Source organism: Somniosus microcephalus, chromosome 3, assembly GCF_052327205.1.
Source record: "Somniosus microcephalus isolate GS21.2 chromosome 3, FLI_Smic_1.0, whole genome shotgun sequence".
NCBI classification, from domain to species: Eukaryota; Metazoa; Chordata; class Chondrichthyes; order Squaliformes; family Somniosidae; genus Somniosus; species Somniosus microcephalus.
In genome coordinates, this window is record NC_140989.1 from 176,389,093 (window position 1) to 176,397,686 (window position 8,594).

Consider the following 8,594-nt stretch of genomic DNA (forward strand, 5'->3'; position numbering starts at 1 on the left):
TATGATCTTGTGGCCATTATAGAAACATGGCTGCAGGGTGACAATGCCTGGGAATTAAACATACCAGGTTATTTAACGATCAGGAAGGGGAGGTGGGGTGGCTATGTTAATAAAGGAAGGAATCACTAATACAGAGAAATGATATTGGGTCAAAAGATCAGGATAATGAAGCAGTTTGGGTGGAGGTAAGGAATAATAAGGGGAAAAAAACACTAGTGGGCGTAGTCTATAGGCCTCCGAACAGTGGCAACTCTGTTGGACGGAGTATCAATCAGGAAATAGTTGAGGCTTGTAATAAGGGAACATCTATAATTATGGGGGATTTTAACTATCATATTAATTGGACAAATCAAATTGGGCAGGGCTGCCTTGAGGATGAGTTCATTGAGTGTATTAGGGATGGGTTTCTTGAGCAGTATGTAACTGAACCGACCAGGGGGCAAGCAACCTTAGATCTGGTCCTGTGTAACGAGACAGGATTAATTAAAAATGTCCTAGTAAAGGATCCCCTTGGAATGAGTGACCATAACATGGTTGAATTCCATATTCAATTAGAGGGTGAGAAGGTTGGATCTCAAACAAGCGTGCTGAGCTTGAATAAAGGAGACTATGAAGGTATGAGAGCGGAATTGAGTAGAGTGGATTGGGAAAATAGATTAAAGGGTAAGACGATACATGATCAGTGGTGTACATTTAAGGAGTTATTTTACAACTTCCAAAAAAAATATATTCCACTGAGAAGAAAAGGGTGTAAAAGAAAAGACAGCCATCCATGGCTATGTAAAGAAATTAAGGATAGTATTCGACTAAAAACAAGGGCATATAAGGTAGCCAAATCTAGTGGGAGGATAGAGGATTGGGAAAACTTTAAAAGACAGCAAAAAATAACAAAAAGATTGATTAAGAAAGGGAAGATAGATTATGAAAGTAAATTAGCAAAAAATATAAAAACAGATAGTAAGAGTTTTTATAGTTATATAAAAAGAAAAAGGGTGGCTAAAGTAAATGTTGGTCCCTTAGAGGATGAGACCGGGAAATTAATGGTGGGAAATATGGAGATGGCAAAAACACTGAATGAATATTTTGTATCAGTCTTTACAGTAGAAGACACTAAGAATATCCCAACACTGGACAAACAGGGGGCTATAGGGGGGGAGGAGCTAAACACGATCAAAATCACTAAGGAAGTGGTACTTGGTAAAATAATGGGACTCAAGGCGGATAAATCACCTGGACCTGATGGCTTACATCCTAGGGTCTTGAGGGAAGTGGCGGTAGGGATTGTGGATGCATTGGTAATTTTCCAAAACTCCCTGGACTCGGCAAAGGTCCCGGCAGACTGGAAAACTGCTAATGTAACACCCTTATTTAAAAAGGGCAGTAGACAGAAGGCTGGAAACTATAGACCGGTTAGCCTAACATCTGTGGTAGGTAAAATTTTGGAGTCCATTATTAAGGAGACAGTAACAGGACATTTGGATAATCATAATTTAATAGGACAAAGTCAGCATGGTTTTATGAAGGGGAAGTCATGTTTGACAAATTTGCTGGAGTTCTTTGAGGAAGTAACATATAGGGTGGATAAAGGGGAACCAGTGGACGTAGTGTATTTAGACTTCCAAAAGGCATTTGACAAGGTGCCACACAAAAGATTATTGCTTAAGATAAAAAATCATGGGATTGGGGTAATATTCTGGCATGGATAGAGGATTGGCTATCTAACAGAAGGCAGAGAGTTGGGATAAATGGTTCATTCTCAGACTGGCAATCAGTAACTAGTGGTGTTCCGCAGGGGTCAGTGCTGGGTCCCCAACTCTTTACAATCTATATTAACGATTTGGAGGAGGGGACCGAGTGTAACATATCAAAGTTTGCAGATGATACTAAGATGGGAGGGAAAGTAGTGAGTGAGGACATAAAAAACCTGCAAGGGGACATAGACAGGCTAAGTAAGTGGGCAGAGATTTGGCAGATGGAATACAATACTGGAAAGTGTGAGGTTATGCACTTTGGCAGGAAAAATCGTAGAGCAAGTTATTATCTTAATGGCAAGAAACTGGAAAGTACTGAAGTACAAAGGGATCTGGGGGTCCTGGTGCATGAAACTCAAAAGGTTAGTGTGCAGGTGCAGCAAGTGATTAAGAAGGCCAATGGAATGTTGGCTTTCATTGCTAGGGGGATAGAATATAAAAATAGGGAGGTACTGCTTCAGTTGTACAAAGTATTGGTGAGACCGCACCTGGAATACTGTGTACAGTTTTGGTGTCCATACTTAAGAAAGGACATACTTGCTCTCGAGTCAGTACAAAGAAGGTTCACTCGGTTAATCCCGGGGATGAGGGGATGGACATATGAGGAGAGGTAGAGTAGATTGGGACTCTACTCATTGGAGTTCAGAAGAATGAGAGGCGATCTTATTGAAACATAAGATTGTGAAGGGGTTGGATCGGGTGGATGCGGGGAGGATGTTCCCGATGATGGGTGAAACTAGAACTAGGGGGCATAGTCTTAGAATAAGGGGCTGCTCTTTCAGAACTGAGATGAGGAGGAACTACTTCACTCAGAGAGTGGTAGGTCCATGGAATATGCTGCCCCAAAAAGCTGTAGAAGCTACATCATTACATAAATTTAAAACAGAAATAGACAGTTTCCTAGAAGTAAAGGGAATTAAGGGTTACGGGGAGCGGGCAGGAATTTGGACTTGAGTCGAGGTTCGGATCGGTCATGGCCCTGTGGGTAGCGGAGCGGGCCCAGGGGCCGTGTAGCCTGATCCTGCTCCTATTTCGTGTGTCTAATTCTGTTAGATTCAGGAGATGATTCTGTGATAGTAGATTGGCGGTTAGGATCAGATCAGCCATGATCTTATTGAATGGCGGAGCAGGCTCGAGGGGCCGACTGGCCTACTCCTGCTCCTATTTCTTGTGTTCTTATGTTCTAATTTACTCCGACTTACTCGGAGTATATGTATATTAAAAATTACAAGAATTAAAGAGTACTAAACAAAGTGACATGAAGTAAGGCATTGAACAAACATGCATGCATATAAACACCTGTTTAAAAGACACACCGATCATTTTCCAACCTGACTAATTTTTATCAATTTTTCATTCAGTATTTGGAGAAAAACCCTGGGGGGGAAGAAACCTGTAAAAACAGTTTTTCTAAAAAATTGAAATGGTCCCAAAAATATATAAAAAGTGTTAGTCAAAATTGCAATCTAGTTATACTATGCTTTTTTGCAGAAGTTTTGTTTTCTCTTTCTCCATTAGTCCAGTTGTTTGAGGTGCAGTTCTGTAGTGGTTGGTATTGTTCTTGTGCAGTAGTTCCATCATCCGATAATATCTTGCTCACTTCATAGTTTGCTCTGCTTCAATTTTGATGACCCAAATGTTTTCTCTTTCCCTTTTATCTCTGTTTTTCTGATATTTAGTGCTAAAGATGGTAAAGTTTGTTTCATTCGCACACACCACACACACTCACCCACATATTCACTCACCCACATATTCACTCACCCACCCTCACACATACGCTCCCAACTCACTCCACCTGAAGGAGTACAGATAGCTTAGATGAGGAACTGACACGTTGGGAGACACAGAGCACAAGCCAAAGATTGCAGGTATAGAAGTAGAGCTTGGTGTGGTTGAGTGGAGGCAAAAGGCATGTCAGTCCTGAGCTGCAGAGCAAATGGATGGTAATCCCAGGAGCCTTCCGTGAAGAGAAAGATGCTGGCAGATCATCAGGCATATACAGAGGTTCTTCATGGCCTCTCTCAAGATGTGCTGCAAGTGGCAATGTGGGAAGATAGGAACAAGAGTAGTCCATTCAGTTCACTTGTTGCATCATTCAATTAGATCATGGCTGATCTCTACCTCAACTTTATTAGCCTACCTTTTCTCCATATCCCTTGATACCATTACTCAACAAAAATATCAGTCTCATCTTGAAAATGTCAATTGACCAAGCTTCCACAGCCTTTTGATCCGCGCCATCACTAAGACCGCCTATTTCCACTTCCGTAACATCGCCTGACTCCGACCCTGCCTCAACTCATCCGCTGCTGAAACCCTCACCCATGCCTTTGTTGCCTCTAGACTTGACTATTCCAATGCTCTCCTGGCCAGCCTCCTATCTTCTACCCTCCATAAGCTTAAGCTCATCCAAAACTCTGCTGCCCATATCCTAACTCGCACCAAGTCCCGTTCACCCATCACCCCTGTGCTCGCTGACCTGCATTGGCTGCTGCTTAAGCAATGGTGCGATTTTAAAATTCTCATCCTTGTTTTCAATTCCCTGGATGGCCTCGCCCCTCCCTATCTCTGTAGCCTCCTCCAGCCCTACAACCATCTAAGATATCTACACTTCTCCAATTCTGACCTCTTGAGCATTCCCGATTTTAAACACTCCACCATTGGCGGCCGTGCCTTCAGCTGCCGAGGCCCTAAGCTCTGAAATTTCCTCCCTAAACCTCTCCGCATCTCTACCTCTCTTTACTCCTTTAAGATGCTCCTTAAAACCTACCTCTTTGACCATCTGCCCTAATATCTCATTATGTGGCGCGGTATCAAGTTTTGTTTGATAACGCTCCTGTGAAGCGCCTTGGGATATTTTACTACATTAAAGGTGCTATATATAAAGATATAAGTTGTTGTTGTTTCAAATTTCCACAACCCTTTATGTGAAAAAGTGCTTCCTGATTTCACTTCTATATAGCTGAGCTCTAATTTTAAGACTGTATCCCCTTGTTCTGGATTCCTCTACCAGAGGAAATAGGCCCCGATTTTAACTCCAGGTGGCTTCCCCGCTCAGGCCTGAGTTAAAATTGCAGTTGGGTCTCAATTATGTCATCAGGCCACAACATGCCGATATAAAGAAGGACCATGTTGGCTCTGGGCGTGTGTCCTTGCTGCCTTCTCAGGAGAGCAGGTTAAAATTGCAGATGTTGCGATCATGGGAGCTTTCGGACAGGTAAGAACCAGGGCGATTTTAACTGCCCACCAGCCAGGTTTCTGCTGAGTGAGTAGAGTTAAAATGGCTCCCTACCCTATCCAATCCCTTTATCATTTCAAACACATCAATTCGATCACCCCCTCAACCTTCTAAACTCAAGCGATTACAAACCAAGTTTGTGCAACCTGTTCTCATAATTTAACTTTATCCCTAGTATCATTCTACTGAATTTGTGCTCTACCCCCTCCAAGGCCAATATAAATTACATAGGATTACATAGGATATACGGCACAGAAACAGGTCGTTTGGCCCAACCAGTCCATGCCTCTGTTTATGCTCCACACGAGCCTCCCATCTTTCCTCATCTAAATCTATCAGCATAACCCTCTATTCCCTTCTCCCTCATATGCTTGTCCAGCCTCCCCTTCAATGCATCTATAGTATTTGCTTCAACCACTCCCTGTGGTAGTGAGTTCCACATTCTCATCACTCTCTGGGTAAAGAAGTTTCTTCTGAATTCCCTATTGGATTTCTTGGTGACTATCTTATATTGATGGCCTCTAGTTATGCTCTTCCCCACAAGTGGAAACATTCTCTCTGTATCTACTTTATCAATATTTTTCATAATTTTAAAGACCTCTATTAGGTCACCCCTCAGCCTTCTCTTTTCAAGAGAAAAGAGACCCAGCCTGTTCATCCTTTCCTGACATGTATATCCTCGCATTTCTGGTATCATCCTTGTAAATCTTCTGTGCGCCCTCTCCCGTGCCTCTATATCCTTTTTATAATATGGTGACCAGAACTGAACACAGCACTCCAAATGGGGTCTGACCAAAGCTCCATACAACTGAAACATCACTTCATCCCTTTTGTATTCAACCCCATTGCGATAAAGGCCAAAATTCCATTAGCTTTTTTGATAACTTTTTGTACCTGTCCACTAGCTTTTAGTGATTTGTGTATATGGGCACCTAAATCCCTTTGCTGCTCCACAGCTCCTAGTGTCCTGCCATTATGAATTAATCTTGGAACCAAGTGGTTGACTTGACACTTCCCCACATTGAACTCCATTTGCCACAGTATTTGCCCACTCAGGAAGTCTGTCTATGTCCCTTTGTGATTTCCTGCTCCCATCTACACAGCATACTGTGCATCCTAACTCAAATGGCTGGGATAGTGGTGGGAGTCCACTATCAGCACTCCACCAGTTCCCCACAGAAGCCTTCACCTTTGCAGGAGCAGGCTGTCAAGGAGGCCTGTCCGGTGTCTATCCCTGGAATTGGGGGCCTTGATAGAAGGGCAGAGAGAAGCTCGTGTGGTCGCAAGGGATGTGCATGGTGACAGAACCAAGCGATGTTCTTGTAAATAGTGTAATTTGATGGAAGGAATGCTTGGTGTTTACTTCTCTTCTATAACAATGGGGAACAGGTAATTTGCTGATGTTGAGGCTCAGGATTAGGATGTGACTGCTTGCTGTGAGGACCAGTGATTTTACTTAGACCATAGAGAGGTTGGTAAGAGGGTGCAGATCTGTTGGGATAATTCCTTATCCTTTTTAATAACGGATTCAAAAAGCTAGAGACAGTAATATATCTGACAATTATTTTCAATTATTATCATTTCAAAACAGTCACCGCAAGACTACATACAGAGCAGTACATGCAGCCCTATGTCTAGAAACTTATGTGTAAAGAACTTCCTGGCAATCATGAGCAATTGCCTGTCCAGGCCGTTCACAGTACCTCGTCCTGAAGATAGCCAAAGTTTCTACTGAGTGCTTTGTATCTCTTTTTATACCATTTAAAAAACAAGCTTTCACTGTCTAAATTTCGTTGAGTTTTAATTTTGTTGGGCAGTTTATGACCCTTAGGTCATCGAACAGATTGCTGAACAATAGCGAGCCTCATGGCCTAGTCAATATCCTGTTACATTGTCATCTCACAAACCTTGGCTTCCTATCTTTGCTCTTCCCGAACTATAGCTCTTGTTCAAAGTGTCATTGTGATCAAAAGAAAGATCTGCCAGTATACAGGTCAAACCAATTTTGATTTACTCATGTGGTTTAACCATAATTGCTACATTAGCTGTTCTGTCTTTAAAAAACAATGTAAAAACATATCTATATTCTTACAAAGTCTTTGATGGGTTGACACTTCGAAATAATAGTATTATATTCATCTGTGAAGGTGCAGCGAATTAATCTGTCTCACAGCTGTCATGCAGCAATTGCCACTGCACTTGCTTCTTGAACCAGGGCTACAGCATCAGCAGTGTCATCATCAAGCTGTCTGGAACCCTCTGGGACATTTACCATTAGTCCTTTCCTGATTGCAATGTTGTGAAGTACACAACATGCTACCACAATTCGTGAGACGGTGCTGGGCATCGATCTTGTCCTTGTCCAGTGTACACATTGGAGGCAATTTTGACTTTGAGACGATATAAAATCAGCCCATTGTAGCAGGTTTTATTCCTAGTTTGTGCTGTTGTAGCAGGTTTTATTCCTAGTTTGTGCTGTATTAGCTAATGTTCCAATTTTAAAGTGCTAGGCAGTGGTTTTCAGTGGTGTTCCCCAAGGGTCAGCTTTGGGTCCATTACTCTTTGCAATTTTTATAAACGACCTAGATTTGGTTGTAGGTAGCAGCATTATAAAGTTTGTAGATGATACAAAACTTGGCAAAACTTCTTTCACTCAGAGAGTTGTTGGGATCGGAATGCTCTAACTGAAAAGGTGGTGGAAGCCTATTCCATAAATAATTTTAAAGGGAGTTGGACAGGTACTTGAGGATGAGGAACTTCTAGGGTTACGGACAAAAAGCGAGGTGGGTGGTGGGACTAAGCACAACTGCTCTTTCAAAGAGCCAGCACAGGCATGACGGGCCAAATGGCCTCCTTCTGTGCTGTAAGTTTCCAAGATTCTCTGATTGAGCATCAGGCTAGTTTTACTGTCTGTACTTAATTTAACAATTATCTCACACACTTCACACACCGCTCAATCAGGCAACTCCTGAGACAGAGCAACTGCCTGATATAGTTAAAAAGAAAGAAGGGTGACTTAATAGAGGTCTTTAAAATTATGAAGGGGTTTGATAGCGTAGACTACATGTTTCCACTTGTGGGGAGTCCAAAACTAGGGGACATAAATATAAGACAGTCACTAATAAATCCAGTAAGGAATTCAGGCAAAATGTTTTTTATCCAGAGAGTGGTTAAAATGTGGAACTTGCTACCACAGGGAGTAGTTGAGGTGAATAGCATTTTAAAGAGGAAGCTGGATAAGCATATGAGGGAGAAGGGAACAGAAGGGTATGCTGAGAGGGTTGGGTGAAGTCTTCTCTTAGGCAGTCCCTCGGAACCGAGGATGACTTGCTTCCACATTAAAAATGAGTTTGCAGGTGACTGATTAGTTCAATGCGGGACCTACAGTCTCTGTCACAGGTGGGGCAGACAGTGATTGAAGGGGCGGGTGGGTGGGGTGAGCAGTACAGTGTACTGGTCCGTCACTGTTGGGGTTGTCCATGAGGGTCCTGACATTTCAGGTCCCGAACTTCATTTTAAAAGGGTGGAAGATGACTGTGCGTGAATTCTTTTAACGTGGGGTGGCCGTTGCACACCAGCTACCACATGGGCTTGACAGAGCAAGG